The sequence below is a fragment of the Lacerta agilis genome, chromosome 1, assembly GCF_009819535.1.
Source record: "Lacerta agilis isolate rLacAgi1 chromosome 1, rLacAgi1.pri, whole genome shotgun sequence".
Lineage (NCBI taxonomy): Eukaryota > Metazoa > Chordata > Lepidosauria > Squamata > Lacertidae > Lacerta > Lacerta agilis.
In genome coordinates this window covers 54,371,013-54,391,046 of record NC_046312.1, presented here as the reverse complement: position 1 = coordinate 54,391,046, position 20,034 = coordinate 54,371,013, and the positions used below count along the sequence as shown (strand labels likewise).

The window sequence follows — 20,034 nt, the reverse complement described above, 5'->3', positions numbered from 1 at the left end:
AGCAGCTTCTGATCTGCAGCAGCTTCTCTTTCATGTTACCTCTCCATTAAAAATAAATGTATTCTCATTTCTAGTTTGAAGAAAGAGAAAAGGGGAGGGAGGAGGGAAGGAGGGAGGGAAGGAGGGAGCGAGGGGGGTAACCTGGGTGCCCAGGTCCTGAAGTTCCCCAGTTTAATTAAACTTTTCTGGTAAGATCTGAGGGCACTGGGAACTGCAAGTAACAAATTAATGAAAACTTTGGAACTAATGGTCCATTGTGAGGATGGTCAGTGGAAGGAATGGTTCACAGTCTCAAAGAAATTGTAAAATATTAATACGCTTTGTAATTTCATTAACATCCTAAATGTGTTCGGCTTAAAACGTTGAGAGCAGCAAGGATGTGGAGATATGAGAGGTGTTTCCCATAATTGCATCTGACAATCTCAGTCAGTCAAGACTCCACATTAACCCTACAGCTCATTAATCACATTTAAGTCACACCCATTCATCATGATTAAGAACACCCTGCTGCTATCCTAATGGATATTAAAATATTAATAAAGTCGAGTTGGGCAAGGATCGTAGGCTGCCTTTTTAGATTGTATGTGCCTTGGGACAGAGACCTGTCTTCCTGTCACACTGTAAAGCACTATGCATACTGATAACACTTATATGAATAAATGCAGGCCCATTCTTTATTTCCAGGGAATGGACCATGAAACTTTTCTGGTGCATAGAATTTAACTGGGTCTTTTGTATCAGAGATTTGTAAGATGGTCACCTCCTCGTTCTCAATTTATACTACTGCCCCGCAGAGTCTGAATAGAGCAGGTAGAATATATTTTAAGGGTGCACACGAGCCCAAAGATTCATCTTGTACATGTATCTAAAAATTCTGATCTGTTTCTTAGCCACTCCTCTTCAATCTGTGCTCTGGGTTCCAAACCACTCTATATAAAAGCTGTGGGTGCCCCATTCACTATATTGGGCAACCAACTGGCTAGAACTTTCCCCCCTTTTGACCAAAGTGGTTAAAATCAGGGCGGACCCGCTCCAATTAAGTCTGCCAAATCGTAAGTACAGTGGTACCTCGATTTACGAGTTTAATCCGTTCCGAATGCACATTCGTAGGTTGAAAATTTCGTAAGTCTAAAAAAGCGATTTCCCCATAGGAATGCATTGGAAATGAAAAATTCAAAAAAAATCGTAAGTCGAGTAAACCGCATCTAAAATTCGTAAGTTGAGTAAACCCCATCTAAAACTGCCAACGGATGTCCATTCGTAAGTCAAAAAATTCATATGTCGAGTAATTCGTAAGTTGAGGTACCACTGTACATGCAAGGGATTTTATGCAAGGCTTCAGATCACCCCAGGATAGGGGATACCCAAATTCACTGTTGGAAAGAAGTGAGATGGGTGCTTGATTGATGCCAACATGATATGGACAAAGCAATTTTCATTCAGATATAAGCAGCTTCTAATTTGCAAGCCCCAAGCTGAGGAGGAGGAGGAAGCTGGCAGCTAATGGCACCCCCTGGACTGGTTGTATGTATGAAGGCAATGAGATGGGGGTCACCTGAGGGAGACTGAGGTTGGTGAGACAAGGTTTCTTTTGCTATAATGATCACCCTCCACTGCCAGCAAGGCCCCTCTTACCGTAAGAGTAGACTGTGGGCTCCCCATCCCATTTTAGGGAGTGACAACCTCTCCATTAGTGGTTAAGAGTGGTAGTGGTTAAGAGCAGCAGACTCGTAATCTGGTGAACCGGGTTCGCGTCTCCGCTCCTCCACATGCAGCTGCTGGGTGACCTTGGGCTAGTCACACCTCTTTGAAATCTCTCAGCCCCACTCACCTCACAGTGTGTTTGTTGTGGGGGAGGAAGGGAAATGAGAATGTTAGCCGCTCTGAGATTCCTTCGGGTAGTGATAAAGCGGGATATCAAATCCAAACTCTTCTCTTCTTCCATTGACCTGCATAGGATAAGGCATATACTTGCTGTGCCTGTGATGATCTTATATCCTTGGCGTATTGCGTCTAGTGTATAGTATTATGGTCTGATGAAGCTGTTGTGAACATCCGGAACATGCTTAACATCCGGAGTACAGGTCTTCTGATCAATTGTACTACTTTCACCATGGGATGGTGAGGAGGTGCTTGTCTGCGACTACTACTCTCGTATGACCTCTGCCTCTACATATGGCCTTGTGAAGACCCCTTTCTTGCCACCGTTCCCACTTACACGACTTTGCGCTTCCAGTAGATAACTATCTGCAGAACGATTTGCTTGTTTCTACTGTGCTATGACACTATCATTATACACATTATTGGCAGAGTTGTGCCACTAGTTGACTGTATGTTTTAAGTATCTCCAGGCTTTGATATGCACATTGCCCTTTAGTTTGCTTAACTAAGTAAAATTGTCCTTTATATCTGCAAGCCAGTTTGGCATTTTTGTTTTTGTTGTATTGTAGTTGTTGTAACACCTGATCCTTTTTTTTTTGTATACTGCATAGGATAAGGCATAGATCTATTTAAAAAGGCAGATTTTACTCTCCCTCCACCCAAATCACTATGCTCACTGGCGTAGGAAGGGCGGGGCGTAGGGTGCGGGGTGCCCCGGGCAGCGGGATCCCGATAGGGTTCCATCTCAGCGCGCCCCGCCCCCAAAACGCACGCCAGCCCCGCCCCTGCCTGCCTCCCGCCCCCCAGTGCCAGAGCATGAAGCTCTGCCACTGACTATGCTTAGAGTGCACTAGAAAATAATTCACTAGGATTAAAAACTAGGTCTTTCTGTCAAAATGAAGAATTACCCTTGAGCTCTGGATATTTCTCCTTTCAGCTTACTTTTCTTTCTTGGGGGGGGGGTGTCAGTAGTGCAATGTTTTGAGAAACGAAGTCACAGAACCACTCAGAAGCTTAGGGAGGCATGATCCAGCTCAGAAATGTGAGAACAGTCCTATAAAATTGTATGTGTGTGTGTATATGTGTATGTGTGTGTGTGTGTGTGTGTGTGTATATATATATATATATATATATATATATATATATATATATGAGAAAACCTTCCCCGAATCACCCCAACTTGCCTTGTAATTTGAGGTACGCATAACCAATGCACACCCCCTAATATATGTTTAAGTGGCTCATTTCCCATAGTGGATCAACCAATCGGCTGCAAAATGGGAAGAGTCCTTGACATTCGCATAATGATAGTCCGTGCTGTGCTAATTGCAAAGGAATGGATCACTTTATTTTTTTAAAAAAAATATTTGTGAGTTTAACAAGGAGAAAGATGAAATAAAATGAAAGGAGAGAAAGGAGGAAGAGAAACAGAAAAAAATATACAAAAAAGATACAAATAATACAGTACTATTAACAACAGTAGACTACCACCAGTTCACATTGTAGACATGATGCCCATCAGTGCACAAATCTTAAACAGAAAAGTTCATATAAGCCCCTCAGATGTCCAATAGGTATCCGCATGAAATTGATGCCTATATGAAATACGTTTCAATGTCGCCAGGGCAGTGAGGCCCTCAGACCATGGCACAATAGACAGTGGGTATTTATCCTTCCAGGCTCAAAGTATAAGTCTCTTAGCTACCATAAGGACTCACAAAATCCACTTTTGTTGTCAATCTGTTAATCCCCATGCTACAGGAGGGAACACATTTTCCAGCAATGAAATGTTGTTGCTGAGCCCTGAGAAAATATGATTTCCTAAAAAAAAAAACCCCACCGTATTTACTAGCTGAAGGAAATTACATTTGAGTCCTCCTTCAAATATAAGAGAAAGAGCACACTCTTGTGAGGTAGAACAGAATGAGAGAGGTTTGCTTCTGAATTCCATCGCTGCTGCCACCATGTTGACTCTTCTGAATCTGAAACCAAATATGTGGAGAAGGGGGTAAACCTGTTAGCAGGTTGCCTTTAATTCTCCTTAAAAGCATGCAGCATGGACAACCGATTAGGAAAATGAGAGTCAGATCCTGAATGAACAAAGTACTGGGTTACCTCCAAAGTTCAAATTCCAGTCTTTTATTAAACAATTCAAAACAGAGAGAATGAAAGAAAGAACAGTTTGCATTGAAAATAAAACGAAGAACGGTATCTAAACTGATATATTCTCCAAGGAAGATCCAGTAACTTTCAAGCAGAATGGATGTTCATCCAGGAAACAGATGCAAGGAAACATCTGAAATATATTGGTGTATGCAGGGATCGTATGCATGCAATGCAGGCCTAGGCCTTCAGGCCTCCTGGAGCTCAGGAGCTTCATCTGCATAACAAAAGACAGAGGGGATTCTAAAACCCTCCAATAACATTGTTAGTCCAGTAGCTGGCAGGCTGCCAATCCCTGCTGAGGACCAGTGTTGCGATTTGCTAATATATATATTTTTTCTTTTTTTTGCTTGGGCCATCTTAAGGTATATATACTGGGCTACGTGTCCCTGTTTGTCAGTCTTGTTCCTGGTATTCCAATAAATCCATTTGGAGCTGGATCTCAATCTTGGGTCATGCCTGAACCCACCTACACTTCAATTAAGTTCAAGAGAGAAAAGATAGTCAATCAAAACGCAGTAAAAGAATACGTTTGGTGTCTGCCCTTTTTTGGAAGTGGGTACTTAGTCCTTGTCATTCACAAGGTTTAGGGGAGGAGAAGTGTAAATTGGGTTCCTGTTAGACAGGAGGAAAATAAGCCTCTTGATTTTCCTTTTGAATGAGCCAAAATATTAGTGTAATCGTTGGAATCATCCAAATATATTGATAGATGAAGGGTTTTGTGCTCCTTCACTCATTTTAAGCTGGACAAAAGCTGTATACTCACCGGAATATTCATGTGCACAAATCTATTTCCCCCCTTTCATTCACACGTCCGCACTTTCAGCTGAACTCTGTCTCAGTGTTTCCTATCCATATTATTAGGTGGTATTTGAGAGAGTGTATTTGCCCTTTTGTTGTTGTCCCCTCAGTTGCTACTTCCTTGCTCTCCCTGAGTTGCAGAAACGTGAGGTCCATTGTAGACCTGCTCACTGGTATTTGTTTACCTGTGCACAAGGGCAATCTTTTTATTAATTTTTGAGGTAGTAGTTTGCAAGTATACCTGACTTGCACAAAACAGTTGGCTAAAAAACAAATACGTGCCTGTGTTGCACCTGGTCCCACCAGCAGCCTGCTGAGGAGTGCATCACCCACAGAAGTTAGGATTGTGGTGATATATAGTATTAAGTAGTGGGTGGACATAACAGACGACACAGAAATTTCTCCAAGTTCTTTATAGTAAGCTGGAACTGAACTGAACACAAACAGCTCAGCCGGCCTGCTTTTATAGGCAGCCGGCTGACAACATTGTAACAACAACAGCTCAAGATTTCCCGCCTAAATTAACTGACATGGACCTGAGTGAAAACTACATACACAATAGAATCCAGCAAGATGTCACCACACAAGTAGAAAACAGCAACAAACCCACACAAAGTGCTTCATCGTGTTCACAGTTGGGTTACATGCAATTTTACATGCCTCTTACCATATTACCTGCCGATAAGGAGAATACAAATTAAATGGGGGAGAAATGCAGGCCACCACATCTTGCAGACATGTAAAACAAAGCATGCAAGCGTGGGATGCATCAAAACTGTGGTTTGTGTACAGTCACAGGAAGGGTTTTATATTCCACCCAGAGAGGCGGACCTTGAGAGTTGATGCAATAATGGTTCCCTTTGCCCTAGTGTCCTATTGTGTCAATATCACTCAATATATTGTGAAGTTGGCCTTGCGAGTGGCGGCCGTCAGCTCTCATTTTGTCTTGCTCTGCAATGTTCTACTTTAGTGTTCTTATCTGGACAATTTGTATACCATCCACTTCCTAAATAATCTGATTTGAGCCTGTCTTCTCCTGCAAGTTTACTGGGCCTCTAATTCGATTTTGGCTCCTCCGCCGCACTGGCAGCCTCTCGATCTTGCAGGTGAACGCAAGAACTTCTCTTCCAGGCCTTCTCTTTACTTTTCCGAGATACATGTTGAAGCACCTCACTGCTGAATTAGGCTTTGGGAGGCAGAGCTGTGAACGGAAGGCACTTTCCCTTCCAGCTCAGCAAGAAATTGCTCTCGGAGCCCTTCTTAGAGCTCGGGTTGCTGCCGTGTCCCGTGGATATTTGGCATTCTGTGGCGAAGGCATGAGAAATCTCTGCCTTCCACCTCCCTGCTCAGCAGTAGCACTGCGGGTGAAAAATGTGCACTTTTCATGCCTGCTTACCCGCTGCCTTTGTGCATTCTCAAGATAAGCTGCATCTGCCAGCGGCTGCTCATTAATCACATCCACAGCCGGCCTGTGGACTAAAGCAGGCCTGAAGCAGGCCTACCTTTTCGTTTCCTGGCATCTGGGCACCACCAAGGGGTCCGGGCAGGCAAGTGTGGCTGGCTGAATGGCAGATGTGGAGGGGACAGGGAAGAGGAGGCAGAGAGGAGGAAAAATCTTGGCTACTTTTGAACCCTGAAAGCCCATTTCAACTGGAGTTTCTCAAGCGGAAAATACAGATAAATAAACCCACCTAGGTTTTAGCCCAGTTACTTTGACGACAGCTCTTTGAAATGCACCAAGTGTTCCCTTCCTTTATTTATTTCTTTTCGTTTCTCCTGGACTACATGCAAGCCAGTGTTTTCCAATTAAAGCAGGAGGCAAAAAGGAAGGGATTGGGGAAATCGCAGGAGAGGCCTTGCGCCGCATCTTTCTTTGACAACAGACAAATCGCGCCTCCTTTTTAATGTTCCGGTTGGATCTATTAGTTCCAAAGCGTTGATACGCGTTTGTATTTTGAATGCTCTTTTGAACAGTTGACTTAGTCTGCCAGCTAAGCACGAGAGTGGAGAGAGTCCGAAGATGCGGGTGGATTGGAACAGATCCTGTCAGTTAATTGACCCGGATATTGTGAAAAAAAAATCCCCAATTGATTCCCACAATGGAGAGCTTGCTCATGGCCCCAAACTTGGGTGTAGAAAGTGATCGGAGAGGAACACAGAGCTGTTGCTGTTTAGTATGTCAGAATGGACCCGTTTTGTCTCATTTCTTTTCCCACCATCCTCTTTCTCCAAAATTGATTTCTTTCAAGCTTTCAGGGCCTGGTAGCAGAGCTTTGGCTCTGACACTCTGAGGGAATTCAAAGTGTTATGCAAACATTTAGGATGGAATTAAGACTCTAAATCCCTGTGAAATGGAGATGGTTGACTTTGCCACTTTAGATAAAAATGCAGTGTTTGCACAGCCTGTTGGAGAGATGAGATGTTTTATCCTGGGCGGTGTTGGCTTTGAATTAAGTGTGCTTATGTTGCAATAATCGGGTACTGCAGCAAGTTCAGGTGGCAACGGTGCTGGGCAAAAGACAATGTGTAGGTACAAGCAGTGGGCAATAAGTCCCAGGCACAGGAAGAGGATAGTGGGAGATGGTACATATTTACAATGGTCATCATTCAGATATGTGGGGATGCTTCCATTGTGAGAGAATCACAATCTGAAAATGACAAAAGGGTGAGGTGGGTTAAAGGAGGCAAAGAAGTGGGTCAGAAAGGGAAACAATCTAGCATGCACAAAATTCCCTCAGGCAAAGGCCTCTCACTTCTCCTAGCTCCTCTGTCTCAGTGCCTTCAGGGAGCCTTGGCCAGCTTTGTGCCCACCAGGGGCCAGAAAAAGATGGGGGGGGGCAAATTTGCCTCCTGAACTTGAGGTGCCCCAGATGTACACTGAATGGTTGTTGTTGGATGCAGAGGTCCAGCCCTGAGGGCCTTCTGGTGGTTCCCTCACTGAAAGAAGTGAGGTTACAGGGAACCAGGCAGAGGGCCTTCTCGGTAGTGGTGCCCGCCCTGTGGAACACCCTCCCATCAGATGTCAAGGAAATAAACAACTCTCTGTCTTTAGAAGACATCTGAAGGCAGCCCTGTTTAGGGAAGTTTTAAATGTTTGATGTTTTGTTGCTTTTCTATATATTCTGTTGGGAGCCGCCCAGAGTGGCTGGGAAAACCCAGCCAGATGGGCGGGGAATGAATGAATTATTATTATTGTTATTATTCTTATTGGGGAAACCCAGCCAGATGGGCAGGCTATAAATAATAATAAGAAGCTGTTGTTGTTGTTGTTGCAAACATCTTCGTGACCGAAAGCACTAGGCATGCTGGCCAAAAACATATATAAGCCTTAACTGTCATATGGTGATAATATTTCTGGAGGAATTAAAGAAATCATGAGGAATTAAAGAAACAGTAAGTGGCAAAGAAGCAAACTTGCCTGAGGTAACAAAGCATCTTATGACAGTGAAGGTGCTGAGGTGTAATTATATTGCACCTTTTTTACTTCCGTGCGAACTGCCTGGATTAACCTTTTCTGCAGAAAGCAGCACTGTCTCTCTCTCTCTCTTTTTTCTTTTTTTGGCTGCAAATCTTTATCCAGTTCCTTTCACCAGGACCAAAGCTGACTTTGACAAAGGAGAGATCTTCTGACCCTGCGTAATAATAGAAAAACTGGATATCATCCTATTGCAAAATTAGATCTTTGCCCTCAATCCCCTTCAGGTTTGAGGCTGTCTCTGTCAGCAGAAGTTATATGAAATGTTATTGCTCTTTTCCCTCCACAGAACAGACATCTCTCCCCCCCCCTCCGTGATGTTTCCTAAGCAACGGAGAAACCGCTCAGATTCAAGCTAGGAAACCAATAAGGAAAGCGGTCAAGTCAATGAGGCTTAAGCTATTGTCAGACCAGATTTTTAAGCCGATGAGCAAATTAAAAAAAGAAGACGATAATTTGGTCCCCAAATCAGCAGCCCTTCGTCATTATTAAGAACACATCACATGGCTTATTGCACCAGCTGTCCTAAATACTGACGCTGCCCCAATTTGTTTCCTTTCTGCTGGTTTCTCACATTGCATTGTAGACGCTGCAACCAAAGACTGGAAGCGGTGAGAACTACAGCTAGCTTTGCTGGGGTTGCAAACCTCGCTATAACTCCAGGCAATTAGAGTGCCGAGAGACTGCGATCGAGAAGGTTAAAGGGAGTGAGGAAGAAGGAAATCAGCCAAAAGAGGAGATGGGGAGAGAGAGAGGTGGGTGGAAGCGACAGAGTTTTCTCTCCAGGGTGGCTGAATTCCTGTTAGGATTTTTGAAACAGTGCTTGGATTACAGGGGTGCCAGGGGGTCTCCCTTAGGTGCTGTCCTTTCAAAGCTACAAGAAAGGTGTGATTTGGGTGGGGTCCGGGAAGAAGAAGAAGAAGAGTTTGGATTTGATATCCCGCTTTTCACTACCCGAAGGAGTCTCAAAGCGGCTAACATTCTCCTTTCCCTTCCTCCCCCACAACAAACACTCTGTGAGGTGAGTGGGGCTGAGAGACTTCAGAGAAGTGTGACTAGCCCAAGGTCACCCAGCAGCTGCATGTGGAGGAGCGGAGACGCAAACCCGGTTCACCAGATTACGAGTCTACTGCTCTTAACCATTACACCACACTGGAGTGGGGCTTGTGGATTTCATCACATCTGCACCATGCTCTGCTTAGGCCTTGGTGCACATGGGACCAAGCACTCGCCACCTCCCCCAGGAAAAAGTGCCGCACCATCTCCGGAGGATGAAAAAACTTAAAGACACATTGCAGAAATCCCCCCCCCCAAAATAGACTAGAGGCAATTGTACTTCATCCAGCAGAGCTTTACTGGTACTGAAGGCAAATGAGCATAATGGTCACAAATCCGATACATTCAGAATTGGCACAGTCCTTAAAAATCCAGTTGCAGCACTTACAATAAAACTTACAATGACTTATAATAAAACTTAAACTTAACACTAAGCTTACAGAACAGAACAGATCAAAGAGATAGAAGAGAAAGTATGTGAAACCCAGGCCCCTCTTGGACTGATTTTTATAGTCAGCATGACCTTGACAGAAAGATAACAGAACCAGTGGTGGAGCTTCAAGCTCCGCCGGTGGGGGGGGGGGCGGAGAGCAGGCAGGGGCGGGGCTGGCACGCGCCTCCAGGATCATGCGTTCCCCCTGCACCTCTGTTCCTCTGCCAGTGAACAGAACCAGTTACCGTAAACCAGATGTACTCAGGTTCCCAGAAGAAATAACCCAAACAAGAACCTTCTTCCTGTTTCTTTCATATAGAAAGAAAACTTTCCAGAACCCTCTTTAAGTAGAACAGGAAAGATCTCTACACATCAGATATACTTTCTGTACTAAGAAATGCAAACTGACAAAAAGAACTGGTGCAATCATAGGAACGTTGGAAGCTGCTGTATACCAAGTCAGACCACTGGGCCACCTAGCTCAGCATTATCTGCTGGCATCTGACCTCCACAGATCTGCCCGGAGATGCCAGGGATTGAACCTGGGGACTTCTGCTTGCAAAGCAGATGCTCTACCACTGAACTATTGCTTGGTTTTGTGTTTTTCTATTGTGGTACACCCCCGTGATTTTTTTTAACAATACAGCAGTATATGAATATTTTTATAAATAAAAAATAAAACAAGCTAAGGTCCTTCATACTGTTTGGATCAATTTTTGTATTTATCATTTGGAAAGGGGTAAGTTTACTCCATCCAATGCAGTGCTTATTTTGTGGGGGAATCATCAAATTGCATTGATTGATTGATTGATTATTTAATTTCTGTTCCACTTAACATATTAAAAATACCTCTAAGCAGCATACAAAACACTGAAGCAACAACCGACAACTTAAACAAAATGTTACAAAAAATACAGCGTTAAATATAAAAAATGTTACATTACTACAAAGTTACTAATATCTACAAAAATAAATATCAGTTTATGTTCCTTCTGATGCACCCTCCCTCTCAGCCTCCAGGGTCTAAACAAACTCTTACCCACAAAAGTCTCACTCCTGGAAACAGCGGACATCATTCTAGACTTGTATTTTATGGGCAAGCCCAAAGAAGATGGTACTTCCTCAGGCTTCCCACAGCTGTGTCCCATTCAAACAGTTCCAGGTGCAACAGGTTTGTTGAGTTTCCCAGAGGATCCAAAGGACAAGGAAAGCTCTTCCCTCTATTCACACCTCTTTCTTCACCCTCTGTCCTCTCCTCCTCCTCCTCCTCCTCCTCCTCCTCCTCCTCCAGGGGCATACATCCATGTTGCAGTTCCTCCTGACCGCGGTTTCCCTCAAGCTGCAAGGGCCATCAAAATGAATGGCGTGATGCACTCTCAGGAGCTCTGTGTGAGAGCAGGGCTCTTAGTGTTCTCGTGTCAGGTTCAATTACGGCTTCTCTCAAAGTGAAAGCTTAAAATACCCTCTTGAACAGTGGCACAGGCCCTTGGGGCAGGGAGAGATGTTTGGGAGATGGGCTTCTTAACTGCCATGGGTAAAGACTTTCCCACTTATGTAAGACAAACTGGCAGAAGATGGAATGTGCTTCATTGTTAATGTCAGACACAAAAAGTGTCCTCTGAGAGATTAAAGGAAAGACAAATAGATTTGTTGATACACATTACAGGAGAGCTGCTGGATGTGGAAATATGTAAGCTCTGCCATCTCTGCCCAGGTATTTTCGTTATACTTCAGATCCTGCTTAAATCGGGGCTATGCCTCACGCTCTTGGCAACTGATCCAACAATGTTCTTTTCACCCTCTTGTGCCCATACATTTATCGAAAGCATTTCATCCTAGTCTTCAGTCAAAAAAGGCCCCCAGAGCAGTTTACTGAGTGCCATTGATAGGACAGTCCCTGCCCTAAGGTTTAAAAGCTAAAAGACATGACAAAAAGGAAAGGGGATTGGGAGCTGGGAGGGGAAAAGAAACTCAGGTACAGTACTGTTTCTTAGTTAGAAGGACATGGGTGGCGCTGTGGTCTAAACCACCGAGCCCCTTGGGCTTGCCAATCAGAAGCTCAGCGGTTCGAATCCCTGCGGCGGGGTGAGCTCCTGTTGTTCTGTCCCAGCTCCTGTCAACTTAGCAGTTCGAAAGCATGCCAGTGCAAGTAGATAAATAGGTACCGCTGTGGCGGGAAGGCAAACAGTGTTTCTGTGTGCTCTGGCTTCTGTCACGGTGTTTCGTTGCGCCAGAAGCGGTTTAGTCATGCTGGCCACATGATCCGGAAAGCTGTCTGTGGGCAAACACCGGCTCCCTCGGCTTGAAAGCGAGATGAGCACCGCACCCCATAGTCGCCTTTGACCGGACTATGTCCAGGGGTCCTTTACCTTTACCGTTTTTACCTCTTAGTTAGAGCCCTTGTAATGACCAAATGGAATTTAAATGTTTCAATAAAAGAAAGAGCAAAAGGTTGCTGGCCTTAGTAGCTCAGTGCTGGAAACAAATCTGGAGACCAGTTGTCACCTATAATCCATCAGGCATGTGGCAGCCATTTCCTCTCCATTCTCTGCCTAAAGCCTATGTCATGGGTAGACAAGCTAAGGCCCACGGGCTAGATCAGGCCCAATTGCCTTCTGGATCCAGCGTGTGGACAGTCCGGGAATTGCCGTGTGGATCACCAGTGCATGCGTTCTTTCTGTCTCCCTTTCCCTCACACGGCGGCGCCTCCTCTCTCCCTCCCTCCTCCTGGCCCCCAATTTTCAAACTTCCCAGAGATTTCTGGTAGACCATTGTGAGAAGAGGATGCTGGACTAGTTGGGCAAAGGGATCGATCCAGCAGGCTCTTCCTATTTCCTTCCTTACATATTAAAATTTGGTAAATTATAACGAGAGGAATTTTTTTACATACAAACAAAATTACAAAAAGAACCAAAAGATTATGTAACATAAAATCCAGCAAGAGAAGACAAAACAATTACAGTATTTTTCCATGCAAGGAGGCATTTACTCAAACCAAGGAAGTCTTACTTTATGGAAGAGAAATAAACAACACAGTTTAGCAATGCTACCATGGTTTCCCTCGTCACTAAGCCTAATACCACTAATGACCTAATACCACATCTGAGGAGGACTGAGAACAGGGCTAGATTTGGGCTTCAAGGCTGACAGAAATTCAACAGAGACCCGGTGGGCAGAAATACAACAGGAGGTGCATTGCAAGGAAAGTGTTTCCTGATGGATTTCTGCCTGTTCAGGATACTGGAGCCCTGCCAGAAATAAATCAATAGTAATCACTCATAGGTAGAAAGGATTTTGATAAGAGTTGAATAAGCTGGCTGGGAAGAGTCCACTGAAACTGCTCTGTCCTGTCCTGAGGACAGAAAAGGGAAAGCAAATGAAAATTAATTATCCTGGCCTTATTCTCAAGGTGCTTTGGAGGATAGCAGATTGGTATTAAAGCTCACTATATTTATAAATGTGTGTGTGTGGAGGAAGGGACTAGGCAAAGTGGGGTAAACATTATTTTGCTCAGTCCTATCTGGAAAACTCTTCAGAGAAGTAAGCAGGTTTCTTGGCACTGAATTTTGTTAATGCCTCACTTTTAATGCCTCTGAGCTCTCAGGATAGATCTTCAGTAGATTATGTTGCCTGGCATGGTTTAGACTGGAGTGAGGCAAGAGTGATTAGTTGGGAGTTGGGCCAAGGTTTAAGCACTAACTGGGACTATACTGTGAAAGCACATTACTTGATCAGCTTCTGTTGAAGAAGACAACCCACCCCCTCCCCGTTGACCATCCCAGAGCACTCTTGGCCCTATGAAAAAGATACCCGTTTCCCCCCTCCTTATCATACAACACAATCTGTAAAGCAAGAAGTATTGCACATGTGTGTTTAGTTTGTATAAGTTAGTTTACGTCAAGAGTAACTTTCCAAAACTTTGCAGTGCGGTAAGGACTGGCGAAATGGAAGAATATTGAAAGCTGGGAGCGGGGAGGGAAATTGTAGTGGTAATGGAGGAGTCAAGAACTAAGCTGCCAGCGGAAGACTCGGCTGAACCTTTTTTCCTGACACACTAGCTTTCTTTGAGCATGGAGGTGTGTGTTTATGTGTATATTGTCTCCTCATCTATTAATTGCTTGCCAGGAAATATATTGGAAGTGATTTCACAATAAAAGCATCAGCAATAAAAGCAGTTGCACATTTTCATATATATATAAACAATTGTAATGATTAAAAAACTAAAAACACTTTGATATGTAAAGTCAGCCTCACATTGACTGACATAACGTAAATCATCTTTAATGCTTATCAGCTATTTATTTCCATAATCTGCACTAAGAAAAGGGAAAAAAGGCTTTTCTTAATCCAGTCTTATATCATCAATATTTAACAATATTCTTGCCCCCCTCTTCTCCTGCTTCTCTTCTTCCATCTCCTCCTCTATTACAGCTGTATTTTCTTCAGTCTTTCACTTCACCTTATTCTGTATTATTTATACTAACTTCCTCCCATAATAAAAAAAGATTGTATAAAGGTGCCATCAGTATTGAACTGAGGGAGGGAGGGAGGGGTTTACCATAATTGTGCCAAATATGCACTGCAAACCACACCTTAGGTCAGGCCTGGGGAACCTTTGGTCCTTCAGATGCTGTTGGACTCCAATTTCACCAGCTCCCTCCAGCATGGCCAATGGTTAGGGATGATGGGAGTTTGGAGTCCAGCACCATTTGGAGGCCCAAAGGCCGCCCAGCGCTGCCTAGGCAAAAGTTGCCATATCCATTCCTGCTAGGTAGCTTTGGGAACTCCATCATTTCCCACATCTTACTGCCTCTTCCCTCCTTCCCCCGCTCAGCCACTAACCAAAATAAAAACTATGGTCATCTGAGCATTATTGATGGTGTCACTCGCTTCGCAGCAGTGCCTGCCAGGTGATGGAGAAAACACCAGCCTGTCCGCAGAAATGTCATGTAGACACATAAAGCCGGGATTAACATCAAAGGGCTCCAGTGCGAGGCTCCTGGTGGCAGGCCCGCCTTTCAAAGCATTCTTCAAACCAGCTAACAAGGCATGAAAAAGGCCCCACTGAGACAAAAGGAAAACACCAAGCCCGGGAAGATGAGCTGGATTATTTTCAAAGGCAGGCGCACTGGCGTGAGGACTGAGCGATAAAGCGGCTATAGCACCTCAGCTTCCCAACGTGTCAGGTTTTTATTCCTGAGCCAGACTCTCACTGGGCTGAATATGGGTAAAAGCATTCAAAGTACTGGTATGGATGACTTGGGATGCAGCACATTGCCCTGGGATACAGCAAAAAGAAACAATTTTCTGCCACTGGGAAGGCTGCTTTCTTACAACAAAGAATGTGGGCAAATGCATTCATTCATTCATTTGTTGAAATGGAATCGATCTTCTATACTTCTCTCCCAGGTGAGGGTGGTCTAACTCATTGCTGAAAAACACTTCAAGGCATTGTAACAAGGCTAGTAATAATTCAGCACTGGACCTCAAAGAAAACCACAGCAGTTGCAGTTTATTATTATTATTATTATTATTATTATTATTATTATTATTATTATTATTATTATTTTATTTATACATACATACAAACATACGTACGTACATACATACATACATACATACATACCTTGCCCATCTGGATGGGTTTCCCCAGCCACTCTGGGTGGCTCCCAACAGAATATATAAAAAAGCGACAAAACATCAAACATTAAAACTTTCCTAAACAAGGCTGCCTTCAGATGTCTTCTAAAAGTCAGATACAGTGGTACCTCAACTTACGAATTACTTGACATACGAATTTTTCAACTTACAAATGGAAAAAGTGCCCGCACGCCTACAAATTTTTCGACATCTGAAGGACATCCGTTGGCGGTTTTAGATGGTGTTTACTCAACTTACGAATTTTAGATGCGGTTTACTCGACTTACGATTTTTTTCGAATTTTTCATTTCCAATGCATTCCTATGGGGAAATCGCTTTTTTCGACTTGCAGATTTTTCAATCTACGAATGTGCATTCGGAACGGATTAAATTCGTAAGTCGAGGTACTACTGTAATTGTTTATTTCCTTGACATCTGATGGGAGGGTGCTCCGCAGGGTGGGCGCCACTACCAAGAAGGCCCTCTGCCTGGTTCCCTGTAACCTCACTCCTTGCAGTGAGGGAACCACAAGAAGGCCCTCGGTGCTGAACCTCAGTGTCTGGGCTGAATGATGGGGGTGGAGACACTCCTTCAGATATACTGGGTTTAGTATCTTCCCTCAACATACCTATGTGAAAAGAATGCTTTCAGTTGCCGTGTAAAAGCCATAAGGGAACTGTATCTCCAAAGAAGGGACCACCATAATCTGTGTGCTTGGATTTCTTCTGCAATATATGGGGTCTGAACCCCCCCCCCAGTCCCTGCTCTCTCCATTCTTGGCCTTGATCCCTGCCTCAGGTTAACCTCTTGGCATTTTGATTTGCTTTGGCTTCTAGGACACTGGCTTTAATTTCTGGCCTCCTGCCTTTCTGGCCTATCTCTGGCCCTTGACCTTAACTGGCTTGCTTTCTCAGTTCCTAATTCCTGAGGCCTTTCAACTCTGGCTAGCCTCAGCATCCTTTCACTGATGATCCCTGACAAATTGCTTTTTCACGCCGAGATTTGGCTGTTAGGTAATCTCTGCTTTATTCCTCCACAAACACTACCATTACGCCGGCTTGCCCGATGTCTCCTCATAAAATGGATTTGGATGCGCTTCTGCATTCCGCTGAAAATCTTGCTGCACTCGGGTCAGGAGACCTTCAGTGGTGCGATGGCGTTCTTAATGGGACTGCGTAGAGACTGCCCCCTAAGTCTACCCATAAGGAGTGAGCATTGCACATAAGAATAAAATCTGGAGAACAGGATACCCCAGCTGTAAAAACAAAACTCAGTGCTAGTTAATCCTGCTCCAGCCTTGATCCATTTAGTAATGCCAAAAATTCCTTTCTGCTCATGCAGGCACATTTGGAATAGCTAAGAAATGTGCACAGAAATCGCGCCCATCCCTCTTCACTTTCATTTTGCCCCCTTAACGGGTCTGTAAAGAAGAATGTTAAGAGCACTGAGCTTGCCTGCCATCTGAGGAGTCACATTCTTTTTATCAATGAGGAGTCCCTGGTGCCGGCCGTCACCGGATGCGAATCATGCTGAAAACGTACAGAGGACAGCTATGCATTCTCAGAAATTTGGGCAGAGAGGAAGGGCGTAGAAGGGGGAGACGGGGGTTCAGGATCCCGCGCCTCTTATGTTGGGCTAGAAACCGGAAATAGACATTCCCGGACTCTGCAGAGGGATGAGCTGGACGTCTTTATTTTAGCTCCACTGTAAATATCTACACAATAAAGAACTTAGTGTTTAGAAGTTCTGCGTTTGGCTGATTTCTCATGAGCAACCACTGAACCACCTTACAGCTAGCAACTAGGATGGCTTTAAAAGAAGCTTAGACTAATTCATGGACATGAAGGCTATCAATGGCTACCAGCCGCAAGGGCTATGTTCTGCCTCCATAGTTGTGGGCAGTATGCTCCTGAATCCCAGTTGCTGGAAACCGCAGGAGGGGAGAGTACTGTTGTGTTCAGGTCCTGCTTACAGGCTTGCCACAGACTTCCAGTTGACCACTTTGAGAACAGGGTGCAGGACTAGATGGGGCAGTAGCCTGACCCAACAAGCTCCTCTTATGTTCTTAAGTAAGAGAAAAAGAAATAGAAATACTTTATTGTCACTGTACCACTTGTTTACAGTGAGATTAAAATGAGGCCCCCCCCCCACAATCTCTCAGTCCTTGTTACACTCTATGTGCTGTCGTACGACCACCAACACCGAACGTCAGCTGCAATGTTCCTGTCTTCCATTCAGCAGCCTCACGGCCCACGGGTAGAAACTGTTCTTTAACCTTGGGTGTCACAGTTTTGCCCCTCATATGTATATGTGTATGTAATTGTACTTGAGCTTAAGAAGCACTGGCATATAATCATAGAGTTGTAAGGGACCTCAAGGATCATCTAGTCCAACCCCCTGCAATGTAGGAATATGCAGCTGCCCCATACGGGGATCAAACTTGCAACGGTGGTATTACCAGCACCACACTCTAACCAGCTGAGCTATAGCATGTGTGTCATCCCAGGCCCCTAATATCGGAAGTGCTCGCGCTGACTGACCTTCGCCCCTAGCACAGCTGATACAGTAACTGGGAAGCAAGGAAGAAAAATGCACCAATGTGGCAGCCTCTCTTGCTAAGTAGCAGTTGGCACATGTAACAGGGTCCTCTAATCATTCACTACAGAAGGTTTTTACATCTGACACCATTGTCTTTTCCCCAGCTACAGGCGACTAATTTGTCAAGGCTATGCACGGCTTTCAGAAAAAAAAAATGCTTAAACCAGTACAAAGCATAACTTGCCCTATTTCCCCTGTGAGGCATGCAAGGAGTGATATTGCATCCATTAGATAAAAAGGGAAATTGAGGACTCCCTCCAAGGATCACATAACCAGGAGTGGTGTTGGGAGTCTGAGTCGCAGTTCAGTGGGAGGAAACAGAGGGTAATATCTGTGGTCACCCCATTGTCCTTTCCTTCCCTCCAGCACCCCTGTGTTTATCACAGAGGGGCAGTTATCTGCATGCTCAGTTAAGATACAGCTTGCGATTTGGATTTTTCCTCCAAGCTGCCTTGCCCAAGAACTGTGACTGATCGGATTTCCTTACCTGAAAGTCAAATTGTCTTTCAGGCACCGGTAAACTTTGTGGCTTCTTAGATGATTTCAGCAGAGAGGCGTAATGAGCTTATAAAATTGTTTCCTACACTCGCCAGTCAGATACAGCCGGGTTCATTGTCTCCATAGTAAAAATTCATTAATTACGGTGTCCTTTTGGTACTGATGAAATAATAAAGCAGAGACGCCTTACAAGCAAAGTTCAGCCACCCCTGTAGACAAGCATGGAAACTAAGTGCATGTTATGTGATTCGTTTTTGCCTTGTGTTTCCAATTTATTTTCCCCCACCCAGTGCCAGTCTTTTGGATGGGACTCCCCACAGTTCTAATGGCAGGGGAAAGGAACATCAATGGGCTAAAAATGGTAGGGAGAAATGCTATTCTTTCCAAACATCTTCCTAGTCTCTTCTGTAGCCTGAAAATAGGGATAAGCCTGATAAACGGAGGTACTTTGCTGATAAAATCCAGAGGCAACTGTATACAGTGGTACCTTGGTTTAAGAACAGCTTAGTTTATGAACAACTTGGATTAAGAATGCTGCAAACACAGAAGCACTGGTGTAGGAAGGGCAGGGCGTAGGGGGCGGGGCGTCCCGGGCAGCGGGATCCCAATAGGGTTCCATCTCGGCGCGCCCTGCCACCAGAACACGCGCCCCACCCCTGCAGGCGGCACACCACGCCCCCAGAATGCCCGTCATGCCCCTGCGGGCGCCCCGCCCCCAGAACACGTGCCAGCCCTGCCCCTGCCTGCTTCCCTCCCCCAGTGCTGGAGCATGAAACTCTGCCACTGCACAGAAGTGTTTTGGTTTGTGAACTTTGCCTTAGAATAAGAACATGTTTAACTTCCTGTGGAGTGTGTTCCATTTGTAAATTGAGTCCCCTGCTGCTATGGGAAAGCACGCCTTGGTTTAAGAATGCTTTGGTTTAAGAATGGACTTAGGGAATGGATTAAGCTTGTAAACCAAGGTACCACTGTACTTTGTTCTATCTAATACATGTGAGCTGTATTAGGATACTTTTCTAAACACTCTTACTGGAGAACAAGTCCCACTGAAATCGGAGGGACTTGTTGCTGAGCGTACAGGTATAGGGTTGCAATGTTGTTGTGAAAGGTAACATTTGCCTCACCATTCCTAAGAAGACGTGAGTGGCAACATTTTCAGTACTTCCTGTCCATTGATTTTTAAATTATTTTGTGATGGAATAGTCAGTGTGGGTTAACTTACATCTTCCTGACAGTCTTCACACTTGATCATTATTTTTCTTAAAGCTCGTGTGGCTAACAAACCCTGAAAGTTCAGTTACTGGCTGGGGCTCAGTTGTAGTGCACATGGGGTGGTATCCAAGAAGAAGAAGAAGAAGAAGAAGAAGAAGAAGAAGAAGAAGAAGAAGAAGAAGAGGAGTTTGGATTTGATATCCCGCTTTTCACTACCCGAAGGAGTCTCAAAGTGGCTAACATTTTCCTTTCCCTTCCTCCCCCACAACAAACACTC

The 20,034-nt window shown here is 44.5% G+C and overlaps 1 long non-coding RNA gene across 1 annotated transcript; it reads right to left on the bottom strand.

Annotated features, from left to right (window-relative positions):
* Positions 1–3,721: 3,721 nt before the first annotated feature.
* On the bottom strand, positions 3,722–8,382 carry LOC117060726. Its single transcript, XR_004428026.1, has 2 exons — positions 8,321–8,382; positions 3,722–3,863 (listed from the first exon to the last, which is right to left on the bottom strand). It is a non-coding gene; the product is annotated as an uncharacterized LOC117060726 (long non-coding RNA).
* Between the last annotated feature and the right edge of the window lie 11,652 nt (positions 8,383–20,034).